Genomic DNA, 27,726 nt, shown 5'->3' with positions numbered 1-27,726 from the left:
ACTTTGTCCATCGGCAGCATCGTTCAAAATTCACAAGGTACACATTTGGCTCAAAGACATAAAGAAAGAAGGTAAATACGCCCATTACAGTAACATAAAGGTTTCACCTTCAACACACACCGAAGGTACACCTATGGGTGGTTGAACGGACCATAAAAATTAACAAGAAAGTCACAGCTCAACAGGGCATACATTTATGGGTTGATGACACACAGCTTAAGATTTTTGGCATTTAATTAAACATGTACTGCTTCACAAAAGGAAATACTTGGATAAATACACCCATTACGGTAGCACAAAGATTTCACCTTCAACACGCACCGAAGGTATAGCTATGGGTGGTACAGCCGACCATAAACATTAACGAGAAAGCCACAGCTCAACAGCGCATACATATAATGGGTTGATGACACACAGCTTAAGATTTTTGGCATTTAATTAAACATGTACTGCTTCAGAAAAGGAAATACTTAGGTAAATATCACCAGCCAGTTAACCATGCAAATGAAATCAAACTCAGCCACTTCATGATCCAGTCTTCATTCTCGAATATGCAGGAGAGCTACATATCATTGCATTAAGAAGAGGAAAAGGTCAAAATAGCCAAGTTACACACACCACCACACACCCAAGACACACGCCACCACCCCAGCCCCTGGGGGGTTCACAGTTTGAAAAATAGTAACGCGCCGATAAACAAAACTATCACCACCATGATCCAGTCTTCATCATCATGGTCAATGGTGGAGATCCCACATCGACTTCACCACATAGCACGTCGATCCCCCTAAACCGACCAGTCTAAACACAAAAGGCAGACTTGGCACTCTGCGCTAAATCAGCATTTTCCACACGGTTCCTAGCCCTGTCAGATGAGAGAGAGGAGGTTCCTAATGAGTTTTGTGGCAAACGAATTGCACATAATACTAAATACCACCTTGAAAATGAAATTATGATTGTTCCACAGAGTACTTCCAAGAAGTGATTTCTATCCCTTGGACATTATTTCTCTTCAAATATTTATTAATCTCTACAGTTTTGTACTCAGACAACACATTATGACTGGCAGTGCTTTTGGTTAGCTATCCAGAAAAAAATGCTGGACTGATCACCTAGCAAAAAGGGGACTCCCTTACCCGGAGCAGTGTGTGTTATGCGATCAAGAGGATGCAGTGCAACATATCCTCACTACTTGTGTTTTTGCTCGGCAGTTCTGTTCTAATCTGCTAGCCTCCCAAGGATTGGGGCGCACTGTGGTGGTGCCAAGATGTAATGAACAAAGCTTTGTCAAATGATGGAGAAAAGCTAGACGGAAGATGGAGAAAACTTGAAGACAAGGGTTTAATTCTGTTATGATCCTAGGCGCTAGACTTTTTGAAATCACAAGAACAAATGTGTTTTTGATGGTGCCTCTCCTTCCTTGCCGACTGCCTTAAATTTCTTTAGGGAGGAGGCAAGACTTTGGTGTATGTCGTCTGGAGCTAAAAAGCTCCAGCACCTGGTTATGGGTTGTGTAGAGGTCTGGGTCATGCAGGATCTGGTGTGAGGCCTCTACATAGGTCGTTTTTGTGCGTCATTATAAATTAATAATAGGTGATCTGTCTGTGATGTAATGTTGTGCAGCCTGCCAACCTCCTTCCACCTCCTAGGAGAAGTTTGGGGGTTGCGTTGTGCAGGGATCTTTACCCCTTTCTCTCTATAATATAAAGATGCAGAGCTCCCCTGCGTGGTGAAAAAAAAATGACTGGCAGTTCTAAAAATATTATGAACGGTACTAACTCCATTTGTTTTGAAATGTGTGCATACTCCTTTTTATGTGCAAACATGAATGTTTAATCAGAAACAATTTAAAAAATACAATTTCTTAGCAATTTTTCCAAGGTTGTTTCCATAACAAGTACACCATCATACTACGTTGATATATTGTATGTGGAATTTGTCATCAACGGCAAAGGATTTGATTGAATAATAAGCAGAGGCATTGCATCGAATTCTTGTCCACTTACCGCTGCCACCACAGACGCAGAACACTCTCAGCTTTGTCAGCAGGCTCCCTACCCTTAGTAGAGAAGTGACGCCAGCTCTGCAGCATGCATTATGATTAATAAAAGGTTAAAAGACTAATCCAAGTATAAAACAAATAGTAGAACATTAACCAGAACATGCGCATAAATTTCAATACAACTGCATGTAGAGATGATGATCGATGGATAATTAAAATTAAATCGTATCATAGTACAACCTTGAGGTATTCGTGGTATGGATATTTAACCTCTACAACCTACATGATTATGTACTTTGTAAGAAGTCAAGACAATCCATCTGAGATAAAATGGGAAAAAATATGTGTTGTCCCCAACCCATGAAATGGATAAGCAAATGAAACTGAAAACAGAAAAACTTGAAACAACAATATTAGGGCCACGGCATAGTTACTGCCATTGCTTAAAATGACACAGACAACACAATTCCAGTTCCTAGTGGTGGAATTGTCACAAGCATGTGTATCAAGTTTCGAAACTGTCAACATGCAGTGGATGCAAAAGGGCCACAAAGTTAAGGATGCACCAACTTGAGTTATTTGAGATAAAAATTTATCACCTCGACAATCTAAAAGACTGAAACATTGTAAGAATGAAAAAATCCGTTGAGATAAAATGGGAAAAATGGTTTGTTGTCCCCAAGTTATGATGTGGATAACCAAATCAAACTGAAAACAGAAAAACTTGAAACAACAATATTAGGGCCACCACCTAGTGGCAGCTACTACTTAAAATGACAAAGACAACTCAATTCCCAATACTATTGGTGGAATTGTCACAAGCAGGTGTATCAAGTGTCAAAAATGTCAAAAGTGGATGCATAAGGGTTCATCCAACAATAACTTCAGCAAAAACACAGTTTGCAACTAAATGTAGCCCTCAGGCCACAGAACAGCAGAAAGAATGGTTTCAAAATGAGACTAACATCTCTATTGTTCAAAATTTGGACTTGATTATCATGCCAAGTAGAAGTTACTTTAAGAGCTACTTAACTGAAACTGAGGCTAGCTCTCAAGACAAGGGCCAACACAACCCACTCCACTAAAGCCTTAAATACCTCATCAGTGGAGATTTATCCAATATACAATCATCAAGGATAGAAAAATATCACCACTGAGCTGTTCGTGGCAACCAGTACAAATACCATATCAATATGTAATCAAATTCCGTTTTACCCAGATGAAAGTCATCAAACATCAGACAAACATTTGCACTAACTAAAGTTGTCAGATTGGAACATCACAACCATAGCAATAAAATTCAGTGCAATTGTCCTTTCATAAGGGCTGGACAGCCTCCACTGTTCTAGGACTAAAAAAGAAATCCTTACGAATGAAGCATAGATTATGGGAGAGCGTGGTTAACAACCTGAGGAAACCCATTGCAAGCAGTGAAAGTGATGGACCAATAAGGTCATATTTGAATAGTGGTGGTTACCGTTGTACATTCTAATATGTTGCGTATTGTGTACTGTTCATGTTAGCTTGTTAGCGTGAGCATGACGTCATTCCCCCCTCGTGCGCGTCCTTTCCGTTCATGCAGAGTCGTGTGTGTGGTTGTTGGTGCCCTGACCCGGCGGTCCGGACCCAATCAGTGATGATGCTGCGTGTTCCTCGTCCCAGATGTTGATACAAGAGACAATACAGTAACGCACGGGTTTATCCTGGTTCCGGCCGTGGGGCCGTACGTCCAGCAAAGGGTGTGCGAGAGCATTGTACTATCTTGCACCGGAGGTGCTTATAGTAAGGGGTACAAGCGAGGCGAGAGAGGGATGGAAGCTTCCAAGTCTCCGCTAGAGGAGGAGTAGATTGAGGCGAGTGCCAATATCGGAGCTCGGAGGAGCGTATATGCTCTGCTAGTGGTGCGAAGCATTCTGTCCTACCGAATGGGCCGACCCCCCAAAGGGAACGCCCACATCCTCCCTTTATAGACACAAGGAGGGACGGTGTACATGCACAGGTGGTCATGAAAGTCGTCTTTTCTCCGAATCGCGGGGGTGCAGTGGTCAAGCACTGTGAGAAGTACACTGTGGGGTATGGCGCCGGGCGTGGCAGTTCGTCCTGGACTTCGTCCTTGGTCTTGCGAGGATCGCGCCGGCGTCCTGGTGGCTCCAGCGGGCAGCGTGGCAGCGTTCCGAAGGTACTGCAGGCCAAGGTCTTGTCCTGGTCAAGGCCGGAGTCGCTTCCGAGAGTCATGCCCATGCCGTTCGGGGGCTCCGCGGAAGGGAAAGTACGAAAGAGGCATGGGGAGTCGGCAGCATAGTAGCTGGAGTAGTGCCGAGCACGTCTTGCACTGCGTCGCAGATTCCCACAGTGTCGTCACAGCGTCCGGAATGGCAGAGCAGTGACCGGAGTTGGCGGACAAGACTCCGGTCACAGCCACTGTGGAGGATGGCGGCCTGGCGCCGTCAGACCCAGGCGCTATGGAGGAGTGGTTGGCATTAATGCCTCCGTACGGCGGGCGGGTAAGTGGAAGGACTGTTTGTCCTTTCTGTCGAGGGGTGGCTTTGCCCGGTGTCAGAAGAGCACGCCCCAACCACTCGCACTTAATACGGGTTGGTGAGGGAGCTTCCAGCGGAAGGCTAGTGCCCGCGCCCGCGTCCGCGTGACACGTTTAGGCTCCGAACCCCTCCCGAGCAACTAGCTGAGCCGAGAGCTCACGTGGGTCCAGATAGGCACGTGGAGGTCCCGGACCCATCTGCGGGGGTCCGGGTCCGCGGCCACAGGTGCTGAGCATTTCCACCTCTGGGACACGTGGTGACACCGGACCCGTCCCCGAGCGGGAAGCGGGTCCGGGACCGCTGGTTCGGTGAGATGGAGTCGGACCCCAGGGGTCCAGCTGCTCAGCTCCTTAGGGCGTAGACGATCTGCTTTCTCGAGGGCAGGCTCGCTACCCTCGAGCGGGGCGGAGTTGCGGGGCACGGTCGAGGGCTTCGGCGGGGAGCCCTCGAGCGAGGCGGAGATCACCCCGCGGGTTTGAGGGGGGTGCGGACGGGCCGCACTGAGTACGTGGCCTGCATGTTGGGCTTCTTTGAGTCCTTTCCTTTCTCCCAGCTTGGAAGGAGGCTGTAGGGCTTCGTGGGCCCGGTTGCCCAGCATGTGTTTGTGTTTTAGGGTGGTTTTAGTCCCCCGATTAGGGTGCCCCTAATCATGGTACCCGACAGTAGCCCCCGAGCCTTTGGTCGAGTCAGGGGATTCAGCCAAAGGGTATTTCGGCAAATTTACACCTTGATGTGATCGATCGGTGCTGCGCTCCCGCCAGACGCATCCGGATGCTGGCCTGGTGGATGCGACAACTCGTCGGTCGGGGTAGTGTGCCTGGAAAAAGCGCTCCGAGGCGCGCGCGCCTTCTTGTCTTATTCGGGTGGCGAGTCGCGTCAGGGCGCTGAGCAGGCTAGGGCCATGATGGCGCCTGCTGCTCTGCAGCTGGTGCTATTGCCGCGCTATCCCGCGTTCAGGGTCTCAGCCCTGCTTTCCCTGGTCACCTTACAACACGCCGTTCGAGGGCAGTCGGCTAGCGCTGATGCTGGGCTGCTCTGCGTCCAGGGGCTCGGCTTTGTGTTGTTTGGTCACGTCTCGGCATGGTAACCGATGTCATCTTTTGCTCGTGGGGTGCCGCACCGTCACGGGCGATCCAAGCTTAAAGCTTGGCACCCGATGCGGCTATAAATAGAGATCGTGGGACTCCCTTTCCTCTCCAACTTCCCTGCTCTTACTTCTAGCATCGCCTAAGTCTAGTAATATTTCCCTTTGCCTTTCACGGTCGTCCCCTGGACGGGGTGGCCTGGCTTCTTTAGGCTTTGATGCTAGAAGAATGCTTGCAAGCGGCGGGGGAAAGCTGGAGAGGGCGTGCTCACCATCCCTAGGCTTCAGTGGGATTAGCAGAAGAGCATTGGGCCTGTAGGGCCCTACCTCTGCGATGTCCCTCAGCCTGAAGGGGCGTTGAGACGCCTGACCATGGCGTCGGCGCCAGGTTTGGTGGCCGTTCTTCGCATCGTCCCTCTTGGCGACAACGTCGCTCTCGGGGAGATGGTGCAGAGGGTACTGTCCACCAGCTCGACCCCCCGCAAGGTCTTCGGTGGAGGAGACACTAGAAGAAAGCTTGCGAGGAGGGCATCCCATCGGACCCGTGCGGTCTGGGGGCTACTCCTCGCAAGCCCGAGCAGCCTGGTCGTGATGTCGGCCAAGGACTTGGTGCTCTTCATCGGCGCTCGATCCTCCCCAAGACAGAGAAAATTGCCACGCAGGTGGCAATGCGTTTGTACTTTTTGACGGCTTCGAGCTGGTAACCCTTTGTAATCTTTGTTTGTAAAGAGCAATGAAGTCTCCTCCTTCGCGGAGAGGATGACCGAGGGTGTATGGTGTGCGTCAGCCCTGTAGAGGCTTTTGGTCCTCGAATGTGTGAAGTTTCCTTCGTGGGGGCGCGCTAGCGCACCCGCGGGTGTTGCCCCCGAGGCCTTGGAGGAGTGTTTGCACTTGTCCAATGGCTATAAACGTCGCCCTGCCTGGTTGCTTTACTGGGGTGGCCGTCCAACGTCTTTTTCACCTAGCATCGGCATTCCTTTCAGCCGGCCTTGGCGTTCTTTGTGCTGGCGCAGCGACTCAGGGTCCTGCCGAACCATCTGGCAGGTGCGCGTTAAGAGTGAGGGTTTTGGTTGAACACGTGGAACTTCGTAATCGACGGTTGCCGACCCATTCGAGGGTGCGGTCTGAGCCGCGGTGTGCGAGGAGCCCCCGAGCCCCGGCCTGCGTGAAGGCGTCCAGGGGACCCTCGACTTTTATTACGACCCTCGTCGCCCTTCCGCAGTGAGGAGGGGTGAAGCGCACCATGCTACCCATGCCCAGGCCGCGAGCTATGGCTGCTTCGGTGAGCTATTATCGGGTAGTTCAAGTGGATGTCCGTGCCCTGTTCGATAAGGGTCGGCTCGTGGTCCATGGACACATCACATAAAGCGCTCGCAAAGGTTCGCTAGGCGGGGCTCGGACCCGTTCGATAGGGTCTGAGGGCTCGATGCTCTCCCTCGATGGGATCCCCTTGCTAGGCACCCTCGACTGGCCTTGAACACTGCGTAGGATGTCTCGAACTCCACATTCGAGGGTAGCTTGTACGGCACATCCATGCAGTCCCTGACTCTGGCGATCTGGGGCGCCTATCGAACCCTCGACGGGCCAGGCTTCAAACCCCTGATCAGTAAGGCCTCGGAATATGGTTCCTTCGAGGGTGAAGAGCCCTCGAAAGGAATATTCCGTCACAGTTCACAAACGGCGCGGAGTCGTAGGTCGTGCGTGCGGGTCTTCCGCTGATCGTGGGCGACGTGGCCCGATACGTGAGGTGCAGTGCGGGCGCGCCTTTTCAGGAAGCTGCCTTAGGTAGGCGAAGAGGCGTGGGCGGCGGCTGACGGATAGTACAGTGCTAAGTTGCGCCGCGCCCGTCGGTTACCGCGCCATAATTATTGCCAAGTGCGCGCGTGGGAGACTCCGCGGTCGTGGGGCCCAGCCGTTGGCGACAGCAAAATCTACCACATTGAATGCGGCTAATTCGGGCCACGACAGCGAATCAGCCCATTTTGATGAATAAAAACGGGGAAGGGGGGATTGTTTGGGCTCACCTAGCCATTTTGCCTTCGTCTCCCCTGCCTTTTCCACCTCCCCTGCATCCTGAGTCTAGAGCCGAGAGCGAGAGGAGGAAGGAGAGAGCGAGAGCGCACCTTAGCCACCGTAAAGCTTGCCTTCCCGCACCCCCAGCGGTTCGAAGTGATGTCGAATGTCCAGGAGCCGTTATCGTGGGGGAAGTCCACCACCACCGAGGCGGTTTTGGAGCAGCTGGTCGACGACAAGCTGCTGCCGGTGAACATCAACTCGGAGCGGCCGGCGTGGATCCCCCCGCGACCAGAGGAGACCGAACCAAATCCCCCCGAGGGCTACGTCGTGAGTCTCGTGCGACTCCACGAGCGGGGATTCAGCATCCCCGTCGGCAGATTCATGCGGGCGCTGTGCGAGTACTACGGGGTGGAGCTGCACAACTTCAGCCCCAACTCCATCTCGCAGGCGGCGGTCTTCGTCGCTGTCTGCGAGGGGTATCTGGGGATCGAGGCGCACTGGGATCTTTGGATCCACTTGTTCCGCGGAGAGCTCTTCATCGAGATCGTGCGGGGCCAGCCGAAGAGGTTCGCCCGCGTCGGCGGTCTGATACTCCACTTGCGTCCAACCCGGATGAGTTTGTACATCCCCAACAGGATGACGACGAACAATGCCGGGTAGACTCGAGGGTAGTTTTACCTGCGCAACTTCGGCAACCGACTCCCGGCGTTCACCAACAAGGTGCTCCGGGAGAGGCTGGAGAAGTGGGACTGGGGGGTATCGCCCCCAGCGCATCAGACCAGGCTCGAAGTGCTCACTGAGGCGTTGTGGCACCTGGCGAGGAAGGGGTTGACGGCGGCAGCCGTCATCGTGAACTTTCACCGGCAGAGGGTAATTCCTCTCACGGAGAGGAGCCTGCCGATATTCGACCTCACCTTCGAGGCCCGGGCCTCGGGCTCGAGGACGTCGCTCGTGCTGCCCGGAGGGAGAGGAGCACGGTGGCGGAGTTCCCTGACAACCCCGAGGATCTTTGGAAGATCAAGATGCGCCCCGAGGCGGGGTACCTTTCTGTGGTGAGTTCCAGTTTCAATTCGTTACCGATTTGTGCTTCTCCTCTCCCCACTCCCTGATTCTGACTTGGTTGTGTTTCGCAGGGGTTGAGCTGCAGGGGCTTCACCTCAAGGCCTCCGGTCCCGGAGGAATGCGAAGTCAACCGCCTATACGCAGAGACGGTGAAGAAGCAGAAGGACGCGGCGGAGGCGGCCGCCGCCAAGAAGAGGAAGAGGAAGGAAAAGCACGACAAGGCGTGCAAAATTGCACACGCGGAGGGAAAGCCGCGGCCTGCTACGCCCGAGTCCACCGAGGAGGAGGAGGGCTCCTCGGATGCCGAGATTAACTTCTCGGACGACGACGAGGCGACGACAGGCGCGGGTTCCCTACCGGTCTATCGAGGGACTGGCGACGAGGATGTGCCCGTGACGCTGGGTGAGGCGAGGCTCACACCAGGTTCATTGGTGAATCCGCCCCTCGTAGGGGCGGAGCGGAGATCGCCCACGCCAGCGGCGGGACGAAGGTCGCCCACGCCGGCAGCGGGCGGGAGGTCGTCTGCGCCTGCGACAGGACATAAGTCGTCTCTACCGGCGATGGGTAGGGGGACTCCAGCGCCCGCGGTGTCGACGGGTAGCGGTGGGTCCGCAGCGAGTGCGGAGACGCCTGCGCAGATGACTTCGAGGCTCCAGGCCGATCCGAGGACGACGCCCTCAGGTCAGTCGTCGAGAGGTGTCAGTGTGCTGCGGGCCCAATGGAGCGGCTCGGGCAAGCGCAGCTTGAGCGCCCGATCAGGGTAAGTGATTTTGATTTTATTCTTCGCATTCGTTTAATTAGCCCCCCAATCCTGTTGACTTCAGCGCTTCTTCCCCGATTACGAGCTCCGGGGCCATCGTCAGGGATGTAGCCCCGTAGTGGACATTGTAGCGGAGGCCGCGAAACTCCAGGAGGCGATGGCTCAAGGGGCCCAGAAGGCCCTACAGGCTCGAGCGCCAGAGTGCAGGGGCGATGCCGGCCCAGGTGGCGCTGTAACGGCCGCTCAGGCTGACGCCGAGGGGGAGGTCAGCCGGGGCGGCGCAAACAACACCTCCCGGCCGGACGTCGAGGTCGAGGCCGGTCGGGGCGACGCGGACAGTGCCGCCTGGCCGGTCGAAGGAGAAGGAGAAACTGGTGGGGGCGCGCAGGACCGCCCCGCCAGCCAAATAGGGGTGGAGACCCTCGTCCTCGAACCCCCGAGGGCTGGGGTCGAGGGTGTCGCGGAGGAGTCGGTGCCAGGGGTGCCGGCAGAGGAGGAAACCCGTGTCCCGGAGCCTGCGGGGGCTCAGAACGACGGGGTTGTTGCGGCGGTGACAGCGCAAGCGGCGCCCGAGATTGTGAAACCGGTGCTGCAACTGCCGGAGAGCAGCGAGGAGTACGGGAACTCGAGGGACATCGATCCTGCTACTGCTGCCAGTGCCGCCGACCGGATTGCCGAGTTCAAGTCGGCCTCCGAGGAGGTACTCAATGCGGGGACGTCCGAGGGGCCCCGTCCCGGGGCGATCGTCCAGTCCGGGGTCCCTCTGGAGTTTCTCCGCAGCGAGCAGGAGGAGGAAGCCGTCTGGAAGGCGCAGTTCGAGGCCGGCTCTCAGATTTTGGGCCACCTTGACCGTGCCTTAGAGCTTCATAGAACGACGGATTTCCAGATCTGCCAGGTAGGTGGCTCTCTCCCCGGAATCGTTAGTATTTGGCCTTGATTTTGTTCGTTTCATTCACACTCTTCCACTTGCAGTGGCTGAGGGACATCTCGCGCAAAAAGAGCGACGAGCTGAACCGGCTGTACTCCCAAATGTGCTGGCTTGGGCAGCACAATGCCAACTTGGTGCTAAAGAACATCGACGCCAACACCAAGATGACAGATCTCGGGGCGCGTCAACAGGTGCTAGAGGAAGAGTTGGCGCGAACCGCCGGCGAGCGCGACATCCAGAGGGCCACGGCGGAGCAGAAGGCTCAGGAGGCCGAGGCGCAGACTGCCGAGCTGCAACGTGTCAGGACGGCGCTCGAGCAGAAGGAGGTCGAGCTCCAGCACAAGGAGGCCGAGCTCCAAGACAAGGAGGCCGAGCTCCAATGCGAGAAGGCGACCGTCGCCACGCTCTCCGGGACCCTCGAGGAAAAGGGCAACCCCCTCGAGGTAGACCTGGGCATGGGCTGCCCGACCCGACGGACCCGACCCAACCCGCCCGAAAATAGCCCGACCCGACCCGACCCGAAGAGTTTGATGGGCGGGCTCGGGTCAAAATTTTTGACCTGGTATGACTAACGGGCCGGGCACGGGCTAAAAATTTTGACCCGAAACCCGAAAAAACCCGAAGAAACCCGACATTTTACATAGGCCCGGCCCGACCCGACCCGAACCCGACCCGACCCGACCCGACTGGCTGTCGGGTCGGGTGCGGGCTCAATTTTACGGCCCGGCCACCGGGTCGGGTCGGGCACGGGCCGCTAGAAAAAACACCGGGCTTTTTTTGGCCCGACCCGAACCCGACCCGGCCCGGAGGATGCCCAGGTCTACCTCGAGGAAAAGGAGGTGGCCATCCGGAATGCGGAGGCCGCCCTCAAGGAGAAGGAGGACTCCTTGTCCTCGCCCGAAGAGGCCGCCCGAGTCCAGTAGGAGGAAGCGCAGAAGAATATCGTGGGTGAGTGCTCGAGATTTCGCTATTGTCGGACCCTATTTCATCACAGCTTATCTTGGTTCCTTTGACCAGAGCTGAGGCAGAGAGTAGCGGACGAGACTGTGGAGAAGGAGGCAGTCAACACTGCGCTCATAGCTCGGTGATCAGCCGCCTGCGAGCGCTAGGTGGTCGGATCGCCGAGCACGCCAAGAGCACCTTCCGCCTTGGTGTCCTACGAGCCCTCGTCGTGGCCTCGACACACTACATCATGGACCTCCAGAGGGTGTCGTCGGGGTACGTCATAACAACCGACGCCGATGCGGATGCTGCGTCGACCATCATGGATGACGCCGCCGCCGCCGCCGAGGAGTTCGCCACCGTCCTGGCTGTGAAGCTGGAAGCCGACATCCCCCCATAGCCGAATTCAATGCTGCAGAAGATCCGCAAGGAGGGGATGATAGCCTGTAGGTAGTCTGGGCCTCGGAGCCCATGTAATGAGTTAGTACTTCATCACAATAGTACTTGTAGATGTAAGACATTGGTAATTGTAAATCGACAGTGTGGCCCATCGAGGCCTTATGCGTTCGAGCCCTCGTTTTCTTTACTCTTTTTTCCGTGTTCTCGTATGCGACTTTGGTAAACTTCTGCGAGGAATTTTGCGTTCATAAGCGACATAGGCGTGAGGTGGTGAGGGGGGTGCCGTATCCCGGAGGCGTAGGCGGCCCCATGACTCGGCCGGCCTCGTACCATAGTTGCTTATGCCTCGCGTCCGTTTTTCCCAAGTATACGAGAAACTTAGATACGGAAATTTTTCGAAAAAACATTGGCGATTTTTTGGGGGCGTCCGGGGGTTCCCCCCACCGTAGTAGCCCCCGAGGGAGGCTTGGCTTTGCCGAGGGTAAAACCAGGCGTACCTCAGTGTTCGTGCGCCTCCGAGCACCCGAGGGTCCGGAAAGTTCCCAAAAAATAAACAAGTAGAGCATACTCCTTTATTGTTTCGGGAAATCGTAAATGTGAGTACGAACGATGTACAAATAGCTTGGAACTCTAAGGATAGAAGCGACATAGCGGCTGTGTGTTCCAAGCATTGGTGAGGACTTCGCAATTCTCATTTGCCGGCTTGTAGCCCCCGAGGGTGGCCTTCGACAGTGTAGCCCCCGAGGGTGGCCCTCGACGGTGTAGCCCTCGAGGGTGGCCCTCGAGGGTACACGCGTCGGAGAGGGGGACCTGTAGAAAGTCGGTGGCTCGTAGAGCCCATGCAGTCGGATTAGCAATTTACCTTTAACATGTTTCCATGCGAGAAGACAGATTAATGTAAACCAACAGTGTTGGCCGCTCGAGGCCTTGTGCGTTCGTGCGCGCTGTTTTTGTTACTAAGTTTTCATGCTCTCGTATGTGACTTAGATAAATTTCTGTGAAGAATTTCGCGTTCATAAGCAACTTAGGCGTAGGGTGGTGAGTGGAGATGCCGTATCCCGGAGGCGTAGGCGGTCCCGCGGCTCGGCCGGCCCCGTACCGTAGTCGCTTACGCCTCGCATCCATTTTTGTAAGTATACGAGAATCTTAGATACGAATTTTTTTTAAAAAAATGGTGGCGATGCTTTGGGGACGTTTGGGGGTTCCCCCTGTAGTAGCCCCCGAGGGAGGCTTGGCTTTGCCGAGGGTAAAGCCAAGCGTACCTCAGTGTTCATGCGCATCCGAGCCCCCGAGGGTTCGGAAGGTTCCGAAAAAATAAACAAGTAGAGCATACTCCTTTATTATTCCGGGAAATATGAGTACAAACGGTGTACAAAAGGGTTTGGAATTTCAAGGATAGAAGCGACGTAGCTTAACCTGAATGTTCCAAACGTTAGTTTTGGGTGTGGTTCGTCGGAGTAGCTGCTCTGGGCACAGCGGAATTCATCGGTGGCTCAACTGGTCAGTTCATCGGTGAGTCCGCCGTGTCGTTTGCCGCGTCGTTGCCCCGCTCCTCCCGCTCGACCATGGAGAACTTCCGGGCAAGATCGTAGTCCTCCTCGCTGGAGTCGTCGGAGCAGGCGAAGCAGTAGTCTGCCGCAGCCTGGAACGCCAGGAGTGCTTCGCGATCGCGAACTCCGGAGAAGTCCGGGGCGATGCGTTCGCGCACGAAGACGTACCCCTCATCCGAGGAGTCGGGGTACGAGCTGCCAAGTGGCGGTGCCGCGAGGTCGTGGATCGAGATGAGGCGATAACCCGGCAGATCCTCGTGCGCACTCACGTTGGTGCTGACGGATGAAGTGTGGGTCGTAGCGGGGGTGTGCATCCCGGAGGGAAGGGGTGATGTCGCGGTCGCGCCCTCCTCGGAAGGTACCGTCGCTGCAGTTGGTGGCGGTGAAGCGGTGGCGTCCTCCACCACGGCGCCGGGCTGCGACCTGCCAGCCTCGACCCATGTGGGGGAGGCAGGGCAGGCCGTTCCCGCAGTCGGTGATGGTGAGGTGACGGCATCCTCCGTTGCAGCGCCGGACTGTGACCCGCTTGCCTCGACCCATGCGGGGGTGGCAAGGTGAGCCGCTCCGCGCCGCGCCATGCACACTCACTGAGCGTGTCGGCGCGGGTGCCTCCCGCGCCGGGACGGTGGTGTCGGCGTGTCGGGGTTGCCTCCGGACGGGAGGATGTCCGTGCCGTGGCGGTCGCCGGTCACGACGAAGTCGAGACTCCCGAACCAAATCACGTATCCAGCTGGGAGCGGATCCGTGGCACCCATGGGGAATGGGTTGGATCTGCTCGCCATCCCAGGAGATCAAATGGGAACAAAAGATAAAATATCACGCAGCTCCCCCTACCTAGGGCGCCAACTGTCGGTGCCCTGACTCGGCGGTCCGGACCGAACCAGTGATGATGCTGCGTGTTCCTTGTCCCAGATGTTGATGCAAGAGGCAATACAGTAACGCACGGGTTTATCCTGGTTCCGGTCGTGGGGTCGTACGTCCAGCAAAGGGGTGTGCGAGAGCACTGTACAATCTTGCACCGGGGGTGCTTGTAGTAAGGGGTACAAGCGAGGCGAGAGAGAGAGGGAAGCTCCCAAGTCTCCGCTAGAGGAGGAGTTGATTGAGGCGAGTGCAAATATCGGGGCTCAGAGGAGCGTATGTGCTCTGCTGGTGGTGCGAAGCGTTCTGTCCTGACGAATGGGCCGACCCCCCTAAGGGAACGCCCGCCTCCTCCCTTTATAGACACAAGGAGGGACGGTGTACATGCACAAGTGGTCATGAAAGTCGTCGTCTTTTCCCCGAATCGCGGGGGTGCAATGGTCAAGCACCGTGAGAAGTACACTGTGGGGTATGGCGCCGGGCGTGGCAGTCGTCCTGGGCTTCGTCCTTGGTCTTGCGAGGATCGCACCGGCATCCTGGTGGCTCCAGCGGGCGGCGTGGTGGCGTTCCGAAGGTACTGCAGGCTAGGGTCTTGTCCTGGTTAAGGCCGGAGTCGCTTCCGAGAGTCGTGCCCATGCCGTTCGGGGGCTCTGCGGAAGGGAAAGTACGAAAGAGGTATGGGGAGTTGGCAGCATAGTAGCTGGAGCAGTGCCGAGCACGTCTTGCACTGCATCACAGGTTCCCACAGTGTGATCACAGCGTCTGGAATGACAGAGCAGTGACCGGAGTTGGCGGATAAGACTCTGGTCATAGCCACTGTGGGGGACGGCGGCCTGGCGCCGTCAGACCTAGGCGCTGTGGAGGAGTGGTTGGCATTAATGCCTCCGTACGGCGGGCGGGTGAGTGGAAGGACTGTTTGTCCTTTCTGTCGTGGGGTGGCTTTGCCCGGTGTCATAAGAGCACGCCTCAACCACTCGCACTTAATACAGTTAGGTCAAGGAGCTTCCAGCGGAAGGCTTGTGCCCGCGCCCGTGTCCGCGTGACACATGGCGGCTCCGGACCCCTCCCTAGCAGCTAGCTGAGCCGAGAGCTCACGGGGGTCCGGATAGGCACGTGGAGGTCCCGGACCCATCTGCGGGGGTCCCGGTCCGCGGCCACAGGTGCTGAGCATTTCCACCTCTGGGACACGTGGTGACACCGGACCCGTCCCCGAGCAGGAAGCGGGTCCAGGACCATTGGTCCGGTGAGATGGAGTCGGACCCCAGGGGTCCGGCTGCTCAACTCCTTAGGGTGTAGACGATCCGCTTTCTCGAGGGCAGGCTCGCTACCCTCGAGCGAGGTGGAGGCACGGGGCGCGGTCGAGGGCTTCGGCGGGGAGCCCTCGAGCGAGGCGGAGATCACCCCGCGGGTTCGAGGGGGGTGCGGACGGGCCGCACTGTGTACGTGGGCTGCGTCTTGGGCTTCTTGGAGTCCTTTCCCTTCTCCCAGCTTGGAAGGAGACTGTAGGGCTTCGTGGGCCCGATTGCTGAAGCGCCCCGACTCGAAGATCAAGGCTAAACCTTGTATTATTTATCGAATTAAGTCTCCGGCACAATACATGTTACATCAAGTGGAGTCCAGAGTCATACAGAGCTTTATTTAACACGTACATGAGGAGTAAATTGACAACACAAAGCTACAAAGAACAACCATAGGATAACAACTAGCATAACGACATGCAGGACTAGCTCTTCGTCCATCACGGCTCCACTCGAAAAGCTTGGGTGCGGACACGATCTACTCGTAGTCTTCCGGCACAAAGTCAGGATCCTATAGAGAAAATCAACAAGGATTGAGTACAAAAGTACTCAGCAAGTTCCACCTCGCCCTACGGGTGGGGGAATGACATGTACGACACATATTAAGCACAATCTATTGGCAATGTAACTAATGGTATGCAAACCCTTCCAGACCCAACCCACAGTAGGTAGCTCACTAATTGTCAGAACCACACCGTAGCCTGTCCATGCCGTGGACACGGACTATTCGAATGGATTATACACTCTACAGAGGTCGTACACTGTACCCACATGCTCGACTGCCCGAACGGACAACTGACATAGCCGACACCCAGCCGTAGTCACGCCCCAGCCCGGCCGCACAAATCCTCGGGCCCAGACCCCAATGGTCTATACCCGTAAACCATTCCTGCAACCGTCAGGCTAACCAGTGGGATTAGGCTAAGTCCGGCCCATACCGGAACCTATGGTCGTACTAAGGTAAGCTAGGTGAGATGTCAAAACAACTCGGTTCTTATGGTTCACCAGGGCAGCAACCATCCCTCCACATGTCAACTCGAGCCTACCACCACGGTAGCACTCACCTGGCAGTCTACCACCACGGTAGCGCCGGCTCTAGCATACCCATCTGCCCTAGTCTCAGCCATATCTCTTCGTATCCTAGTCTCAGCTCTGGATATGTATGACTACTCAGATGCATGCATGAGCACACTCAATCACTCAAGTACCGGTATATGTAATCGATCCTAAACCAAGGCTACAACTAGACGTCTTCACATGGATGCAACCACTCACGTAGGGGTCGATGAAACTTGCCTTCGCTTACGTATGCGTCGGTGGCGGCAGCTTCCTGCTCGTGGCACGGGTCCTCTGGCTCCTCGGCGCGCTCCTCCTCGGTCACTCCGTCGTCTACGGGCAGAAGCGGCACAACCGGTAAACAAACACAAGCAAGCACAATCATAAAATGAGCTCAAACGGAGATGAAAATAAGAAGAATGGACAGTACATGATTTTAGAAGAATTTAGGAAGAAAAATCACATGAATCGGAGTATGGACGGTGGAGATATGAATTTGCAACGGGTGGCTACTAATTAAAATACAAAGCTGAATAAACGGGTGATTTTCTGGAAAGTGGGTCCATGTATTTTGATTAAATACATGTGATTAGCCATGTTGATTAGTTCTCTGCGTGCTACTATTGAGCTATGTCCAATCACTTTGAGGCCCACTGGCCCACTAGCATTTAACAAGGAGGAGGGGGTAAACTGGTAGTGCACGGGACAGATAACAAGTCGTCCACGGCGGCGCCGCCGCGGGCAACCGCCGGAGTTCCGCCGGAAAGGCACTCCCGGCCTCCGTTCTTGGAGCCGAGGGCATGGGGAGAGAGAGGAGGGCGAGGGCATTCGGTTCCGGTGACTCCGGCCATGGGAGAGGGGGTTAAAGGAGGTCGGCTATGGGCGGCCATTGCTGCGGCCATGGGAGCTCGTGGGGAGGTATGCTCAGGCGGCAATAGCGAAGGGCGTGAATTGGGGCTGGTATAGGAGGGTTGGGAGGTGCTCACCGCAAGAGGAATTGGACTATGGTGGCCGGATGCCGAAGATCGACGAGGCGCCCTTCTCTGTGCAGAAACAGAGGAGGATGAAATCGGAGCTTGGAGAGAGACGAACAGCGGAGTTAGGCGGCTTGGCGAGCTCGGGATGGTGGCGGGGCTCGGCACGGCCTTACCCATTTATTGGCGCGGAGCGTAGCCGGGGCGTCGCGCGAGGACGTGCGGCGAGGATGATGGCGTGGGCTGCGGCAGCTCGTCGTCAACGCGAACAGTGGCGGGCTCGGAGCTGAGGCGACGGCAGCGTTGAGGGCGTGAGCGTCGAGGTGGCAAAGCCGGCGAGGACGCTGCAGCGGCGTGGGCGAGGTGGGGACATGGCGATGGGCGGCACGGCGTGGTGCCGGTGGCAGTGCGCGGTCTCGTCACGGGGCCGGTGTGTCGCGCATGCATGCTGCGAGCGCGAGCGAGGATAGCAGGAGGGGCCAGTCACAGGGGCGTGGACGCAGCAGCAGTAGCTCGAGTAGGGCGAGCTGAGCACGGCAAGGGCTGGCGTGCAAGTTTTTGGTGTTCATGTGCAGCTAAGTTCAAGTGCATAGCTTGTTTGTTGCTTAGCCTACTGGTTGTGCGTGCATGTGCTGGTTAGAGAGAGAAAGATAGATTAGGAGAGGTAGAATATGATTGGTTGCTTGGAAAATTAAGAGAGACAAATAATTAGGAGGTGGTTAGGAATATGAATTTTCGGCCTGTTACAAACCTACCCCACTTAGGTTGAATCTTGTCCCCGAGATTCAGCTACACTACTAAAGAGATTAGGGAACTTGGCTCGGAGCGCGTCTTCTCTCTCCCAAGTTGCTTCTGCTTCCGAATGTCTGCTCCACTGAACTCGACAAATTCTGGCTGCTGAGTTGCGGGTTCTTCGCGTCACAATGTCTAAAATTTTTCAGTGGCACCTCTTGATATCTGAGATCATCCTGCAGGTCGATTGTCTTTGGGGCCACTTGTTCTTCCGGTACTCGCAGACACTTCCTGAACTGGGACACATGGAACACATCGTGCACATCTGACCTCTTTGCCGGCAACTGAAGCTTATAGGCTACCGCTCCCACTTTCTTGATAATTAGAAAAGGTCCAATGTAACGTGGGGCCAACTTTCCTCGCACCTGGAATCTGTGTGTGCCGCGAATTGGGGTAACTTTAAGGTACACATAGTCTCCAACTTCGAAGCTGAGAGCACGCCTTCCTTTATCGGCATAACTTTTCTGGCGGGATTGAGTTGCCTTTAGATTCTCTTTGATTTCTACTATCTTGTCTTTGGCTTTTTTAATAAAATCTGGGCCCTCAATAATGCGGTCACCAACTTCGGTCCACATGAGAGGTGTGCGACACTTCCTCCCGTAGAGGGCTTCAAACGGCGACATTTCCAAACTGGACTGGTAGCTATTGTTGTAAGAGAACTCCGTATATGGCAAACTGTTTTCTAAATTTTTGCCATAAGTAAGGACACTTGCTCTTAGCATGTCTTCAAGGATCTGATTAACTCTTTCAGTCTGGTCATCGGTCTGAGGATGATAGACTGAACTGAAGTTCAACTTTGTACCAAGTGCTTCATGTAACCTACTCCAGAATCTCGAAGTGAACTGGGTGCCTCTATCTGACACAATCCTCTTAGGTATTCCGTGCAACTTCACAATACGCTCAATATATAATTTGGCTAATTTATCACCTCCATAAGTGGTACACACTGGGATGAAGTGTGCCACTTTAGTGAGTCGATCAACAATCACCCAAACTGAGTCATGACCGCTCTGTGTTCTTGGTAGACCGGTGATAAAATCCATACTAACTTCATCACACTTCCATACTGGAATTGGTAACGGCTGAAGTAACCCACTGGGCTTCTGATGCTCTGCCTTGACCCTTTTGCACACATCACAATGAGCGACGAATCGAGCGATATCCCCCTTCATACCATTCCAGCAATACTTCTCCTTAAGGTCCAAGTACATTTTCGTAGTGCCGGGGTGAATGGAATAAGCTGAGTTATGGGCTTCATCCAAGATAGTCCTGCGGAAATGACCTTGCTTAGGCACACATAATCTCTTCTTGAACCACAAGACTCCATCTTTATCTACTCTGAAATATGGGGCTTTGCCTTCACTGTTGCGACCTTTAATCCATACCAATCTCCTATCCTCCATCTGAGCTTCCTTGATCTGGTCATCCAGGATGGGATGAACACTAAGGTTGTAGTTACAAGAGCGGCATACAACCCTTAGGTTCAACTTCCTCATTTCTTCACTCAGCTCTGGGGCTTGCGTAACTAAGTGGTGGCAATACGCTTTACGACTGAGCGCATCAGCCACCACATTAGCTTTTCCAGGGTGGTAATGAATTTCCAAATCTTAGTCTTTGATCAACTCCAACCATCTTCTTTGTCTAAGATTGAGGTCCGACTGGGTGAAAATGTACTTCAGACTCTTGTGATCCGTGTAGATTTCACACTTGTTCCCGATCAGATAATGTCTCCAAATCTTGAGGGCATGCACAACTGCTGCTAACTCCAAGTCATGGGTGGGGTAGTTGTGCTCATGTGTTCTCAACTGTCTTGAGGCATAAGCTACAACTATTCCTTCTTGCATAAGCATACAACCCAATCCTTGTAGGGATGTGTCGCAATAAACGACAAAGCTCTTCTGATTATCTGGCAAGACTAGCACTGGGGCAGAAGTTAGTCTCCTCTTCAACTCTTGAAAACTTCTCTTGCAAGCTTCAGACCAGACAAACTTCTTGTCCTTCCGGAGCAACTCGGTCATAGGCCGGGCTATCTTAGATAAATCTCCGATAATAGCCAGCTAATCCCAAGAAACTCCTGATCTCTGAGGCTGAGGTTGGTTGCTTCCATTCTGATACAGCCTTGACCTTTTCGGGATCCACTTCAACACCTTCGGCTGTTAACACATGACCCAGAAAACTGACTTTATGCAACCAGAATTCACACTTACTGAACTTGGCATACAACTAGTGTTTTCTGAACTTCCCCATCACAACTCTAAGGTGTTGTCCATACTCCTCAGCATTCTTAGAGTAGACCAGTATATCGTCTATGAATACCATAACAAACCGGTCTAACTCCTCCATAAACACCTTATTCATGAAAGTCATGAAAAAGGCAGGAGCATTAGTCAGCCCAAAAGGCATCACTATGAACTCATACTAGCCATAACGGAATCTGAAGGCTGTTTTAGCGATGTCCTCTTGTCGAACTCTGAGCTGATGATAACCTGACCTCAGATCAATCTTGGAGAAGAACTTAGCCCCCTTCAGTTGGTCAAACAGGTCATCAATCCAGGGCAGAGGGTACTTGTTCTTGATGGTGACTGCATTCAAATCGCGGTAGTCCACACAAAGTATCATGCTCCCATCCTTCTTCTTCACAAAAAGCACTGGGGCTCCCCACGGGGAAGCAGCGGGTCTAATAAATCCCTTTTGTTGAAGCTCTTCAAGCTGCTTCTTCAACTCAGCAAGCTCTGGGGCTGCTAACCGATAGGCATTCTTTCCTATAGGCTTGGTTCCAGGGACTAAGTCAATAGCAAACTCTACCTCTTTTTCTGGAGGCATACTGGGTAATTCATTTGGGAATACATCTGCGAACTCCCGAACTACCTGCACATCTTCGGGGGATTCTGCTTGGATGTGGTTCACCATGGAGTCTGTCAGGCTAGGCTGGATTAGGCATGTGACCGTTTGCCCTTGGTGGTTGGTGACTATTACTGCTCTCTCAGCACAAGCTATATTTTCTCGGTGCTTGGTGAGCCAGTCCATCCCGAGTATGACGTTTATCCCTTTGGAAGTGAGGACTACTAGGTTGGTAAGGAATACTACTCCACTTAAGTTTATAGGGATATCTAAGACACCTAAGTGGCAAGGTATGCAACCTCCAGGAGAATGGGTCATTAGCGGCCCCTTAAGGGCTATAGTAGGTATATCATGCTTTTCCACAAAGTGGGAGGATATAAAGGAATGTGATGCTCCAGAATCAAAAAGCACTGAGGCTAGAGCTGATTGGACCAGGAACTCACCGAAAATCACTCCGGGTGCATCCTTTGCTTCCTCAGCATATACGTGGTTCACCATTGCCTTGCCGAAGGACTATTGGTGGCTCTTAGCTTACGGTTGGCTCCCGTTGGCTGCTTTGGTCCTTGAACAGAGTTGGAGAAAATAGAAGGGGCGGGCTGATTGAGATACGGACAGTTGGCCTTGTAGTGTCCGGCTTCGCGGCAGTGGAAACAAGTCTTCACATTGGTCACTTGACTTCCACCAAACGGTTGGGTGCGGAAGGTATTCTGGGTCTTCATAACAGGAGCTGACTGGGCTGGCTTCTGGAAAGAACCGGGGTGATCTTTGAATGAGAAGGCACCCTGGCTCCTCTGGCCTGAGTGAGCCAGAAACTGAGTCCTCTGAAACTTCTCCATCTGCTGGGGCTTCTTGCTTTCAAACCGTCGTTTGCGCTCACTGAGTTCTACCTTCCTGTTTTTCTCAGTGGTGATAGCCCTGTTGATCATGGCATTAAAGTCACTATGGGTGGTGACTTCAACCAAGGTCCTGATTTCAGGGTTAAGCCCACCAAGAAAAGCTTCTTGCTTCTTCTCGTCATCATTGATATCCTCTGGTGCATAACGAGACAACTCTATGAACTTATGAAGATACTCTGTCACCGTCACACCACCTTGACGAAACTTTCTGAACTCATCCCTCTTGAGCTTCATAACACTGCTGGGAATGTGATGTTCTCTGAAGATCTTGACAAAGTCAGCCCATACCATCTCGTTAGCATTTTCGTTTATTTCCCTGTAACTCTGCCACCAAGTAAGGGCTGGTCCCCTTAACTGCTGTACTGCGAGCAAAACCTTGTCTCTATCATCAGCATGGACCACTTCGAGCTTCATTTCAATCTCTCGCAGCCAATCATCTGCCTCTATAGGGTTATCAGATCCTCCAAACTTAGGTGGCTGCAAGCGGTAAAAATCTGCAATTCTGCTGCCATTGCCATTATGATGCACTGCAGGTCTATGGTTGCCAAGATTGCCTTGAGCTTGAGCTGTAAGAGTGGTCACAAGAACTTGAAGGAGTTGATTCTGCTGCTGCAATATGGCTGCCAAGTCAATGGGTGCAGGGGCACGGGGAGGTGGCGGCGGTAGGTGTCCATTTTCTGGTGCTTCTGGGGCTACATTCAGAGGGGCTTGGTTTCTCGGGTTGACCTCGTCACCGTCTTCCTGAGCATGGAGTCTCTGGACTCGGCTCGAACGACGGGACATCTGCGGTCAAGGAAGGATAAGGTAAGATTAGGTGACTCTCCTAATTTATTACTGGGGTAGATTTGTATATATATTATAGCACACAAACAAATCATTCAAGCACCACACAAGCATTCGTTCAAACAAGCAGGGATACATGACACGACGGATTATAATAATGCGGCTCGACTTTTAAGGGTCGGCCGGGTCACCTCAACTACTGAACCCTACAACACGGTCCTCGGGGTCACTGTTTCCGGGATCTCGGGGAGACGCGGGAGGTGTGGGTGGCACTGATTCACCAATCTTCCAGCGTGGTTGGGACAAGGGATACAACGGAATTCCCTCTAGGATTGGCGGCTCTGCGGCAGTCCTGGGATGGCGTTCCTTGCGCTTAGCACGGTCCACTAGGTAGACACCCCCAAGGAGCTGACTGTGGTGATCTGCCTGCTCCCTAAGGTTCTCTTCGGCCACAACAAGGCGGCTTTCAGCTTCAGCCGCTCGGGCTTCTGCCTGAGCTAAGGCCAGCTTAGCCCCACGCCAACGAGACTCCGCTCCCTCGGCACGCTGGATTAGACCTCTCACACGCTGATGCAGTTGATCGCACAAATCGTCGAGGCTAAGCAAATAGCCAGACATTGCGACAACTGTGGGGTTCTTCTCTGTCCCTGCGGTGCTCTCCAGGTTGCGGATCCTCGCCGCCCAAGCAGGACAGTTATGATCCATCGGGGGAAAGTACTTCATGGGGTGGAACCCAAGTGCCACTCAAACATCTGGCACAGGTACCGCAGCGCCTTGCGAGCTGCAAGCTGAATGGTGTCAGGCATACGGGCTCCAATGGCGGTGACGCTCCAGGGTTGCATCTCCAAGTACTTATCATTGGCGCCAATATGGATGGTGACCTCACAGCTTTCGGTGCCATGCTCCATGAACTCGCGACCCACATACTCCGGACATTCCGGAATACCAAGTCGCACCGTGGCAGCATAAAGCACTATGGGGAATCCATCTTCCTTGATGCAGTAGGTGGTGGTCCAGTCATCAGCCATCTGACTTTCAAGGGTAGGGTTAGCATAACAACGATAAAGTTTAAGGAGTAGTAGATTTTCAATGATTGACCATCCTAGGGCTCTTACGGTCATCTTTCACTACCGGTTCGTGTCCTACAGCCAAGCATGGCTCTGATACCACCTGAAGCGCCCCGACTCGAAGATCAAGGCTAAACCATATATTATTTACCGAATTAAGTCTCCGGCACAATACATGTTACATCAAGTGGAGTCAAGAGTCATACATAGCTTTATTTAACACGTATATGAGGAGTAAAGTGACAACACAAAGCTACAAAGAACAACCATAGGATAACAACTAGCATAACGACATGCAGGACTAGCTCTTCATCCATCACGACTCCACTCGAAAAGCTTGGGTGCGGACACGATCTACTCGTAGTCTTCCGGCACAAAGTCAAGATCCTCTGGAGAAAATCAACAAGGATTGAGTACAAAAGTACTCAGGAAGTTCCACCTCGCCCTACGGGAGGGGAATGACATGTACGACACATATTAAGCACAATCTATTGGCAATGTAACTAATGGTATGCAAACCCTTCCAGACCCAACCCACAGTAGGTAGCTCACTAGTTGTCAGGACCACACCGTAGCCTGTCCATGCCATGGACACGGACCATTCGAATGGATTATACACTCTGCAGAGGTCGTACACTGTACTCACACGCTCGACTGCCCGAACGGACAACCGACATAGCCGACACCCAGCCGTGGTCACGCCCCAGCCCGGCCGCACAAATCCTCGGGCCCAGACTCCAATGGTCTGTACCCGTAAACCATTCCTGCAACCGTCAGGCTAACCAGTGGGATTAGGCTAAGTCCGGCCCATACCGGAACCTATGGTCGTACTAAGGTAAGGTAGGTGAGATGTCAAAACAACTCGGTTCTTATGGTTCACCAGGGCAGCAACCATCCCTCAACATGTCAATTCGAGCCTACCACCACGGTAGCGCCGGCTCCAGCATACCCAGCTGCCCTAGTCTCAGCCAGATCTCTTCGTATCCTAGTCTCAGCTCTGGATATGCATGACTACTCAGATGCATGCATGAGCACACTCAATCACTCAAGTAACGGTATATGTAATCGATCCTAAACCAAGGCTACAACTAGACGTCCTCACATGGATGCAACCGCTCACGTAGGGGTCGATGAAACTTGCCTTCGCTTACGTATGCGTCGGTGGCGGCAGCTTCCTGCTCGTGGCACGGGTCCTCTGGCTCCTCGGCGCGCTCCTCCTCGGTCACTCCGTCGTCTGCGGGCAGAAACGGCACAACCGGTAAACAAACACAAGCAAGCATAAAATGAGCTCAAACGGAGATGAAAATAAGAAGAATGGACAGTACATGATTTGAGAAGAATTTAGGAAGAAAAATTACATGAATCGGAGTATGGACGGTGGAGATATGAATTTGCAACGGGTGGCTACTAATTAAATTACAAAGCTGAATAAACGGGTGATTTTCTGGAAAGTGGGTCCATGTATTTTGATTAAATACACGTGATTAGCTGTGGTGATTAGTGCTCTGCGTGCTGCTATTGAGCTATGTCCAGTCACTTTGAGGCCCACGGGCCCACTAGCATTTAACAAGGAGGAGGGGGTAAACTGGTAGTGCACGGGGACAGATAACGAGTCGTCCACGGCGGCGCCGCCGCGGGCAACCGCCGGAGTTCCGCCGGAAAGGCACTCCCGGCCTCCGTTCTTGGAGCCGAGGGCATGGGGAGAGAGAGGAGGGCGAGGGCATTCGGTTCCGGTGACTCCGGGCATGGGAGGGGGGGTTAAAGGAGGTCGGCTAAGGGTGGCCATTGCTGCGGCCATGGGAGCTCGTGGGGAGCTATGCTCAGGCGGCAATAGCGAAGAGCGTGAATTGGGGCTGGTATAGGAGGGTTGGGAGGTGCTCACCACAAGAGAAATTGGACTATGGTGGCCGGATTCCGAAGATCGACGAGGCGCCCTTCTCTGTGCAGAATCAGAGGAGGATGAAATCGGAGCTGGGAGAGAGACGAACAACGGAGTTAGGCGGCTTGGCGAGCTCGGGATGGTGGCGGGGCTCGGCACGTCCTTACCCATTTATAGGCGCGGAGGGTAGCGGGGGCGTCGCGCGAGGACGTGCGGCGAGGATGATGGCGTGGGTTGCGGCAGCTCGTCGTCTCTGCGAACAGTGGCGATTTCGGAGCTGAGGCGACGGCAGCGTTGAGGGCGTGAGCGTCGAAGTGGTAAAGCCGGCGAGGACGCTGTAGCGGCGTGGGCGAGGTGGGGACACGGCGATGGGCGGCACGGCGTGGTGCCGGCGGCATTGCGCGGTCTCGTCGCGGGGCCGGCGTGTCGCACGTGCATGCTGCGAGCGCGAGCGAGGACAGCAGGAGGAGCCAGTCACAGGGGCGTGGACGCAGCAGCAATAGCTCGAGCAGGGCGAGCTGAGCACAGCAAGGGCTGGCGTGCAAGTTTTTGGTATTCATGTGCAGCTAAGTTCAAGTGGATAGCTTGTTTGTTGCTTAGCCTACTGGTTGTGCGTGCATGTGCTGGTTAGAGAGAGCGAGATAGATTAGGAGAGGTAGAATATGATTGGTTGCTTGGAAAATTAAGAGAGATAAATAATTAGGAGGTGGTTAGGAATATAAATTTTCGGGCTGTTACAATTACCCAGCATGTATTTGTGTTTTAGAGCGGTTTTAGTCTCTTGATTAGGGTGCCCCTAATAATCATTGATGGAGCTTAGAATCCGGCAACGGCGCCCACGTTCCTTGTCTGTGGGATGGCGCAGCTAATTCAGGGGGGCGTGGGCGCATGCGTCCGTGATCTAAGCCGAGCCTGTAATCGACTCAACAAAAGAAGAGGAAAACAGAAAAGCAGTAAGTTTGTGCGCTGCGCCAATTCCTTGTCCCTGTGTTCGAGCGCGTTCATCGCGAGTTCATCAGAGAAAGCGAGAGCGAGTTCATCAGACTATCAGAGAGAGAGCGAGAGGAGAGCGAGCGTCCAGCGGTGATTGATCCTGAACCGGTTACAACAGTTACATCCCTATACCTTCCAACTATGTGGAAAAAATTGAACAAGGTGGGATTTTTTCCTATCCGAACACCCAAAAGATCAAAAATTCCAGTTTAAAAATTTAATTTCACAAAGGAACGGAGGGATTGTTTGCACAAACAGAGAGAGATTACTGATATGATTTGAGGGTAGATCTGCGCATGGATGTTTAGGGTTTCACACGGTTTACAAATGAATTCTTGTCAACATATGCGAGGATCGAACCTTTATTCCACCAAAACTAAAACTATACAGTTGAGATGACTGATGTCTCCTGACCTCAAGGTTCCGGACGGCCAGGCGGAGCGGCGGCGGCGGCGTTACCGCAGGGTGGAAAACATGGTGGAATCCATCTGATTGCCCAGAGCCTTCCACCCGAGCGCTCTCAGGCGGCCCCCCTCCCGCGCAGTCTCCGTTAGCCGCCGTCGTCCGCGGCCGGCGACGGCGGCGGCCCCGCCGTCCTCCCTCCTCCCTCTCTCCTCTCCCACCTCCCCCTTCTCCCGCTCAAATCCAAGCCCATTTAGCCTCCTCACCGGTGTCTCTGCTCCAGCCCCCGCCGGGCTCGACGCCGGCTGCCGGAGACCGGATCCGCCCCTCCCCTCGCCGGATTTGCGCGTCTCCGGTTGGATGCGCCCCGTTCTTGCCACCCCTTGGCCGCCATGGCGTTCGCCTCCTGGTGTGCGGGGTGCGGCCCCGCCCAGCCCGGCGTGGCTGCGGCCGCTCCATGGTGCGGCCGACCTCGACACCTGCTGCGTCGTCCTGCTCGAGCGGTTCTGCCCCTTCATGGTCTTCTAGGTGCTGAGGTTGAAGGGGGAGGCTTCTGGGCGGCAGACGGCTCCGGCCGCGGCGAGGCATGGTACGCCGCCGCCGC

At 54.0% G+C, this 27,726-nt stretch overlaps 1 long non-coding RNA gene across 1 annotated transcript; it reads right to left on the bottom strand.

The window, feature by feature from the left end:
* Positions 1–418: 418 nt before the first annotated feature.
* LOC120655911 lies at positions 419–27,202 on the bottom strand. The gene is made up of 3 exons (XR_005667766.1): positions 27,135–27,202; positions 2,007–2,083; positions 419–865 (listed from the first exon to the last, which is right to left on the bottom strand). It is a non-coding gene; the product is annotated as an uncharacterized LOC120655911 (long non-coding RNA).
* Between the last annotated feature and the right edge of the window lie 524 nt (positions 27,203–27,726).

Source organism: Panicum virgatum, chromosome 1N (genome assembly GCF_016808335.1).
Source record: "Panicum virgatum strain AP13 chromosome 1N, P.virgatum_v5, whole genome shotgun sequence".
Taxonomy (NCBI): Eukaryota; Viridiplantae; Streptophyta; class Magnoliopsida; order Poales; family Poaceae; genus Panicum; species Panicum virgatum.
This window is presented reverse-complemented; position numbering and strand designations above follow the sequence as displayed.